We start from the raw sequence: 7,752 nt of genomic DNA, 5'->3' as shown, positions 1-7,752 counted from the left end.
AAAATGAAGCTTTCAAAGAAAAGAACACCATACCTACAGTGAAACATGGAGGAGGCTCGGTTATGTTTTGGGGCTGCTTTGCTGCGCCTAGCACAGGGTGCCTTGAATCTGTGCAGGGCACAATGAAATCTCAAGACTATCGAGGCATTCTGGAGCGAAACGTACTGCCCAGTGTCAGAAAGCTCTGTCTCAGTCGCAGGTCATGGGTCCTCCAACATGATAATGACCCAAAACACACAGCTAAAAGCACCCAAGAATGGATAAGAACAAAACATTGGACTATTCTGAAGTGGCCTTCTATGAGTCCTGATCTGAATCCTATCGCACATCTATGGAAAGAGCTGAAACTTGCAGTCTGGAGAAGGCACCCATCAAACCTGAGACAGCTGGAGCAGTTTGCTCCGGAAGAGTGGGTCAAAATACCTGTTAACAGGTGCAGAAGTCTCATTGAGAGCTACAGAAAACGTTTGATTGCAGTGATTGCCTCTAAAGGTTGTGCAACAAAATATTAGGTTAGCTGTCCCATCATTTTTGTCCATGCCATGTTCATTTGTTTTATTATTTACAATATTATGTTGAATAAAAAATCAAAAACAAAGTCTGATTTCTATTAAATATGGAATAAACAATGGTGGATGCCAATTACTTTTGTCAGTTTCAAGTTATTTCAGAGAAAATTGTGGATTCTTCATTTTTTGTGGAGGGGTGCCAACAAATTTGTGCACGTCTGTATGTCTCTAAATTTTTTATGCTGTTTTTTAAAGCAATTGAATTCATTAAACTACCGTTCTGGGCCGCTCTATCTCGTTCCGGTGTTTACCCCATCACCATTATCATATCTCAGTATCCCCGGGTTCAATATTGTCTAAAGAGATTTTTATTTTTTAGCCAGTGTCATCTGTCATTTGGTAATTTTAAAAATAACTTAATAAATAACACATGCCTCGACTACAGGCATGTTTTCAACGTAGTTGGAAAGTAGTATAAGGTCGTTAATTCTGTGGATTTTATAAGCAACGTTCTGTGTTTTCGTTGATCTGCGCTGTATGCTGAGGCTCGAGTCTGACTTTTTATAAAAAGTCAACCACGATGGGACTCGAACCCTCAATCTTCTGATTCGAAGTCAGACGCCTTATCCATTAGGCCACACGGTCTTTCGTGCTTATCATGTGATGCGGTCAATTGGTTTTTCATTACCAAGCATTGCACTGTACACTATATATGGTTTGCATGTCCATCACCCTGGTAATAAGCTTCAGATATGAATCCATTTTGATCTGTACAGCACACATCACATTTTAGTCTACAGAAACATGTGCATTGATTTAAATGATCATATCTCAGTATCCCTGCTTGATCCGGTGTTCAATATTGTCTAAAGAGATTTTTTTCTTTTCGTCAGTGTCGTCTGTCATTTGGTAATTTATTTTAAAAATAACTTTATGAAATAACACATCGATCTTTTTATAAAAAGTCGACCCCGAAGGGACTCGAACCCACAATCTTCTGATTCGAAGTCAGACGCCTCATCCATTAGGCCACACGGTCGTTCACGCTTACCATGTGATAGTTAACTCTACATTTTAGCGGTCAGTTGGTTTTTCATTACCAAGCATTGCACTGTACACTATATATGTACTATACAGTGCAATGCTTGGTAATGCTTGTTTTATTTAACAGTTTCATCTCTCGATGTGTGTGTGTGTGTGTGTGTGTGTCTTTCACCGCTAAAATGGGTGGTTTTAAAATAATCCATTTATACTTAAAGTTGAACTGTTGAGATGGTCTGTTTTCACATACGTTGATTACACCGTGTAAATTTTTTTAAAATTTTTTTTTGTTCCTGGGTGGTACGTGTTATATCCTAATTGCTTATGCCTCAAAAGTATAGAAAATGGCTATTATTCCCCACAAACTTTGCTTTTGTGACCAGGACAGTGATATTTTGAAATTTACCTATTTCCAAAGAGAAAACGGGCGAATTTGTGTCTTTTCGTTCACATAAAGTCAGAAAAAACAACATATGCATCCAAATTAATATGTATTTATACTAAAGTAATACAAAAATGACTACAAAAGATTTAGAAATGAGTAGTTTTTCGAGATTTACGATTATACTGTAAATCACTTTCGCGAACCAGCCCCCAAATGTAGTCTCCCATCATGTCTAAAGGGCTATAATAGGACTGGAAAACACCACATAAATATTAAGAATAAAGAGAGAAAAAGTTCAAATTTAATATTAAAAATTAACAAATGATAATAACTATTCAATTAACAAAAAACAATACTCAAGCAATAGCCCTAGCTCCAGCAGTTCTATCAATCCTAATCCTAGCTGTAGCAATTACACTAACCCTAACCCTAACCCCAGCTCCAGCAGTTACACCAACCCTAACCCTGACCGTCCAGCAACTGGTGTTTCCATATCTCTCAATATTCCAGCAAAATGAGAATTAACACAAGGATAATATCCAGTTCAGTATGTAGAGCAATGTAGAACTTATCAAGCCTGGACAACAAGTAGACAATGATATAACAGTAATTCAAAATGTTGTGAGAGTGGGGGAACTTGGTCAGCAGTGGCAATTCTCCCCCATTCTCACTGCAAACTTAAGCATTTACTTAAATTCTGTCTCTGGTCATGTAGCTCAAAGGTGATTCTGGTCATGTAGCACAATTCTAACTATGGTCTTGTAGTTTAATTCTGGGTCTCGTCATGTAGCTCAATTCTAACTATGGTCATGTAGCTTAATTCTGGGTCTCGTCATGCATCTCAATGATGACTCTGGTCATGTAGCTCAATGGTGACTGGTTATTTAGCAGTATTGTGTTTCTGGTCATGTAACTCAATGGTGACTGCTTATATAGCACTATTGTGTCTCTGGTCATGTAACTCAATGGTGACCCAAGGAAGAGCACTTATTCTTGGATCCCTCATGCACGTCTCAACTTCCACACTCGGTTCTTCCATAATTTTCGATTTTCCATTGAAATCCTCCAGAATATTTGCAAGGAGAATGGCCAGAATATTAGGAACAGCAAACAGGGCTATACCAGGACTGACAAAAATTACAAAATTGTTAAGAATAAAGAGAGAAAAAGTACATATTTAATATTAAATATAAATAATGTAAAATATCTCTTCAATGAACAAAAATGCAACACACATGATAGTAACAAGGTTCTTAACAACACAGGAATAACAAAATTGTTTGATTTGGTTGTTTCACTAAATTTAAAGGGATTTTCTATACAATGGTAAAAATAGCTAATTTTGTCAAAAAGTATAAAATTGGAAAGTAATAACGTAAAATGCATTAAATGATCTCCCTAAACATTATGCTAACTTCAAATTACATTGCAATAGTCAAAAGGGTCTGGTAACCAATACCAACCCATGGGTGTGCCACTGGTGGCACAGAGTCAACCATAGTGTGCCACTGGTGGCACAGAGTCATCCTCAACAGGGTCTTCTTTCCCCGCTGATTCTGCCAAGCCCGTTCCCTTGGCTGTGGTTTCGCTAGATAGTAGGTAGGGACAGTGGGAATCTCGTTCATCCATTCATGCGCGTCACTAATTAGATGACGAGGCATTTGGCTATTAATTGCTCGCTTACCGGGTGGTAAGTTACCATTCCAGAGTTCAGTGGCTCATCCACATGTCATACTAAAAGACTTGCATGTCGTTTTAATCATTACGAGATTCCCTCGACTTTATTATTCGGGTACAGGTTTAATTGTACAACAATGACTAATTACAATTTTACAATAACCACTCAAACTTCCTATTCCTAGGTGAACTGTTCATATACCGCACTGTTCCCACAGAACATTGCCAATATGTCGAGCGAGTACAGGAGAGTTCTACGGCTGAGCAATTTTGCTAGAGAGATCCTTCTATTTTCAGGTATCCCCATTTCAGCCAGGACGATGTTATTAATGGACGGCCATTTCCCTCTTGCTCCCATTGGAAATCCAAAGAACTTGATCTCAGTGGAATTGGATAGATTCTGAATCTGCCTTTTGAGTACTGAGTAGTACTGTACTTTCTCTTTGGCAGCATTTTCCAGGGTGTCGGCAGCACATTCAGATCTTACTGTGACATCTATGACCAGAGATCTTGTTGATTTTGTGAATGTAAGGTCTGGCTTCCTCAGTTCTCCTTCTGTATTCCTTAGGTTAGCCTCCTTATACACTTTCCATCCCAAGGCTGATGCTTCATCTGCTAGTATGTTGTAGATCTTGTTGTGGTGGGTGATCCTGGCCCCCTGGACAGATGGACATTGCCCCAGGATATGCGAGCAAGATTCCAGTCTTGCTGAACATTTCCTACAAGATGACTGTGCGCCCATCCGGCCTCTGTTCAAGGATTCCCTGGTAGGGTACACATTAGCTCTGAGTTGCATTGCGGCAATGAAATGTTTTTGTTCGACTCTGTGTTGATTCCGTAACCAGTTGTTGCTAATGGGGTCGTTCCAGAACAGTTGTCTACCCATACCTTGCACCGGGAGTCCGCACCATGTCAGGAATTCGTCCTGTCTCCATCTAGTGGGCAAAAGATATTTGGGCTTTTGTGCGGTTGTTCCTTGCACCCCGTCACCTCCAAGGGGTTCAGCCAACCTTGTTGGGTTTCGTCGGTTCGGGGTACTTTTCACTGCCCCCCTGCTCCTGTCCACAACTTCTGCAGTTTCTCTTGGGCCTCTTCTGTCGTTGCCAAGCTGCGGATCACCCTGTCGCTGGAGTCGGCAATTCGCTGCAACCTTCTAATCTGTATCGAAGGTATTAAGCTCGCCAATCTTAAAACACCCAACCCTCCATCTCTAATCCTCGAGTATATAATACCGTCGCATATGGATGTCGGGAGATGCAACCATTTTTTTACTCCTGCCCTGATAAGCATATCAACAGCTTTCAGGCTATTGGCCTTGCAGTCAGTGTGGTCAGCTAGGTATATGAGACGGGGAATGGTATACGTTCTAAGTATGACGAGCTTCTGAGATGGTTTCAGCGGTGCCTGGTCTATCCTCCCCATCCACTCCTGTAGCTGATGTATCATATCGGCCTTTACAATGCCGACCCAAGGATCAATCTTTGTGCCCAGATAATGTTCAGATTCGCCTGGTGTGATCATGTTCAACTCATTCCCCATGATATTCCATGGTCTACAGTTGTATACGAATCGTGTGTAGGTGTTATGAGGAACCCATAGCACTTCTTGGCTTGTGCGACCAGTCCGGAAAGACTACAGAAGGACTCCAGGATAACCAGGTTTTTCTCCATTCCATCCCACGACTCACTCACCAGGATCAGATCATCCCCAAATGACAGTGTTGCCAATCTGTTCCCATTGATTGTATATCTTTGGCCCATTGATTCAAGGGCATTGATCAACGGATCCATTGCCAAATTGAACAGTAGCGGTGACATCGGATCCCCTTGCTTCACGCCGATCTTCATCTCAATTGGCAGAGACTTATTCCCTTCCAGTTCAATCGAAGTGGTGCATTTCTGATAAGAGCTCTTGATGATCCTGATGACGTGTTCATCCACCTTCTTCTGCCGTAGCACCCACATGATATGTTCATGCGAGACCGAGTCGAATGCCTTCTCTATATCCACGAATACTACTGCCAGTTGGTTATGATGTTTTTTCGCATGCTCGATGATTGTCTGCAGCACCTTCAGGTTTTCAGAACAGCCTGGTGCGGAGATAAATCCTCGCTGTCTTGGGTTGAGAGGACAGGCCTTTGTCAGCCTTCCTGTGACAATCCGTGAGAACAGCCTCAGGACCATTGAACCGATTGTAATCGGTCTCCAACTGCCAAAAGTCATAGTTACTCCCGCCGTTTACCCGCGCTTCATTGAATTTCTTCACTTTGACATTCAGAGCACTGGGCAGAAATCACATCGCGTCAACACCCACCACGGGCCTTCGCGATGCTTTGTTTTAATTAAACAGTCGGATTCCCCTGGTCCGCACCAGTTCTAAGTCAGCTGCTAGGCACCAGCCGAGGCAACACGCCGGCTCTTGACGGAGCCGACGCAAGCCGCAGCTGGGGCAATCCACAGGAAGGGCCCGGCGCGCGTCCAAAGTCGCGAGAATGAGAGAGAGAGAGACTTTGACTTTTAAGATCCTTTATTAAACCATTCCAATTAAAATCCATTCAATAACAATAATAAGGTAAAACACGATTAAGATACTTGCTGGCTCCTGGGAACAGCCGAAACCTCCCCAGAGCATCAGCATAAAATCCTAAAAAACAACATCATGTTCTCCTTTAAAACCAGATTTTAACCAAATAAAAGGATCATAAAATATAAATAAAACACAAAAAGCCAATATTAAAAAACTAAACAGTGTTTTCCTGTAAAAACAGTAAAGTGATAAAAACACTGTAAAAACAATAAAACAAAAAAAAATTCAAACTAGAAATTAAACAGCAGCTCTCCCTCCTCACTCAATGAGCACAAGGCGTCTCCCACACACCACCTCTCCTGAAAGCCCTCCAGGTTACTGACCATTTTAAAATAGTTAAAATCCACCATTACCCGGCTGACAACTAAAATACGAAATAATCTGGCAGCATCTGCTAGCCCTGCCTCTAAAATCTTATTTTTCCTAGATTTTAAAATGGCCAATTTTGCCTGCCCTAAAATAAAATTAATTAAAACACACCTATCCTTATTTTTATTTAATTATTCTCTAATTAAAAACAGGTTATCAAAAATAGATCTTCCTGGGATACAATATGTTTGATCCCTATGTATTACAGTACCTATACATTTCTTAACCCTATTTGCGATACACTTGGAAAATATTTTCGAATCGGCACATAACAGCGAAACTGGTCTCCAGTTCTTTAAAAGGCAGAGGTCTCCTTTCTTAGGCAGCAGTGTGATCACTGCCCTGCGGCAGCTGAGAGGCAGTTCTTTTCTCTCCAGACTTTCCTTCAGCACCTGGAAGAAGTCCTCCCCGATCACTGTCCAGAAATGTTTGAAAAACTCAGCGGGGAGGCCATCTATCCCAGGCGCCTTCCCGCTGGAGAGCTGTGTCATCGAAATGGTCAGTTCTTCAAAGGTCAGCTCTTTGTCCAGTCCACCCTGCTCCTCTTTGCTCAGGCTAGGTAGATCCTGGAGCAGGGTCTCTGTGTCATCTTGATCACACTGTTCTTTTGTGAACAGCTGCTTGTAGAACTGCACCGCCGCCTCACTGATCTCCTCTCTGCTGTGTAGTTCTCTGCCGCAGGGCGTCCGCACACACCTCAGCTGCTGGCGGTATGCTCTCTTCTTCTCCAGGCCAAAGAAGAAGGAAGTGGGTGCATCCATGTCCCTCAGCGCCACGAAGCGAGAACGCACCAACGCCCCCTTCACCTTCTCCTCCAGCAAGCTGCCCAACACATGTCTTTTCTCTTTTATTTTTTGAAAGGTTTGCTCATTAGAGAGATCCCCATTATTCTCTATGTTTAGAATGTCTCTCTCTAACTCCCTGACTGCCTTGTCCAGTGACCTGGTAGCCTCCAGGGTGTACTGCTGACAAAAAAATCGAATTTGCTTTTTCCCAATGTCCCACCACTGCCTTAAATCTTGATAATTGTTTTTTTGATTTTGCCAAACTTTCCAAAACTCTTTAAAAACATTTCCAAATTTACAGTCTTTTAATAATTGAATGTTGTAATGCCAATAAGAAGATTTGTGTCCTTCAGTTGGAATAAGTACACTGACTAACAGGCAGTGGTGGTCCGATAGACTG

At 41.8% G+C, this 7,752-nt stretch overlaps 1 non-coding gene across 1 annotated transcript; it reads right to left on the bottom strand.

The window, feature by feature from the left end:
* Nucleotides 1-1,081: 1,081 nt before the first annotated feature.
* On the bottom strand, nucleotides 1,082-1,154 carry trnar-ucg (transfer RNA arginine (anticodon UCG)). Its single transcript has one exon. It is a non-coding gene; the product is annotated as a tRNA-Arg (tRNA).
* Between the last annotated feature and the right edge of the window lie 6,598 nt (nucleotides 1,155-7,752).

This window comes from Acipenser ruthenus, unplaced genomic scaffold (assembly GCF_902713425.1).
Source record: "Acipenser ruthenus unplaced genomic scaffold, fAciRut3.2 maternal haplotype, whole genome shotgun sequence".
Classification (NCBI taxonomy): domain Eukaryota; kingdom Metazoa; phylum Chordata; class Actinopteri; order Acipenseriformes; family Acipenseridae; genus Acipenser; species Acipenser ruthenus.
The sequence above is the reverse complement of the archived record's forward strand: the minus strand, read 5'-3'. Positions and strand labels throughout refer to the sequence as shown.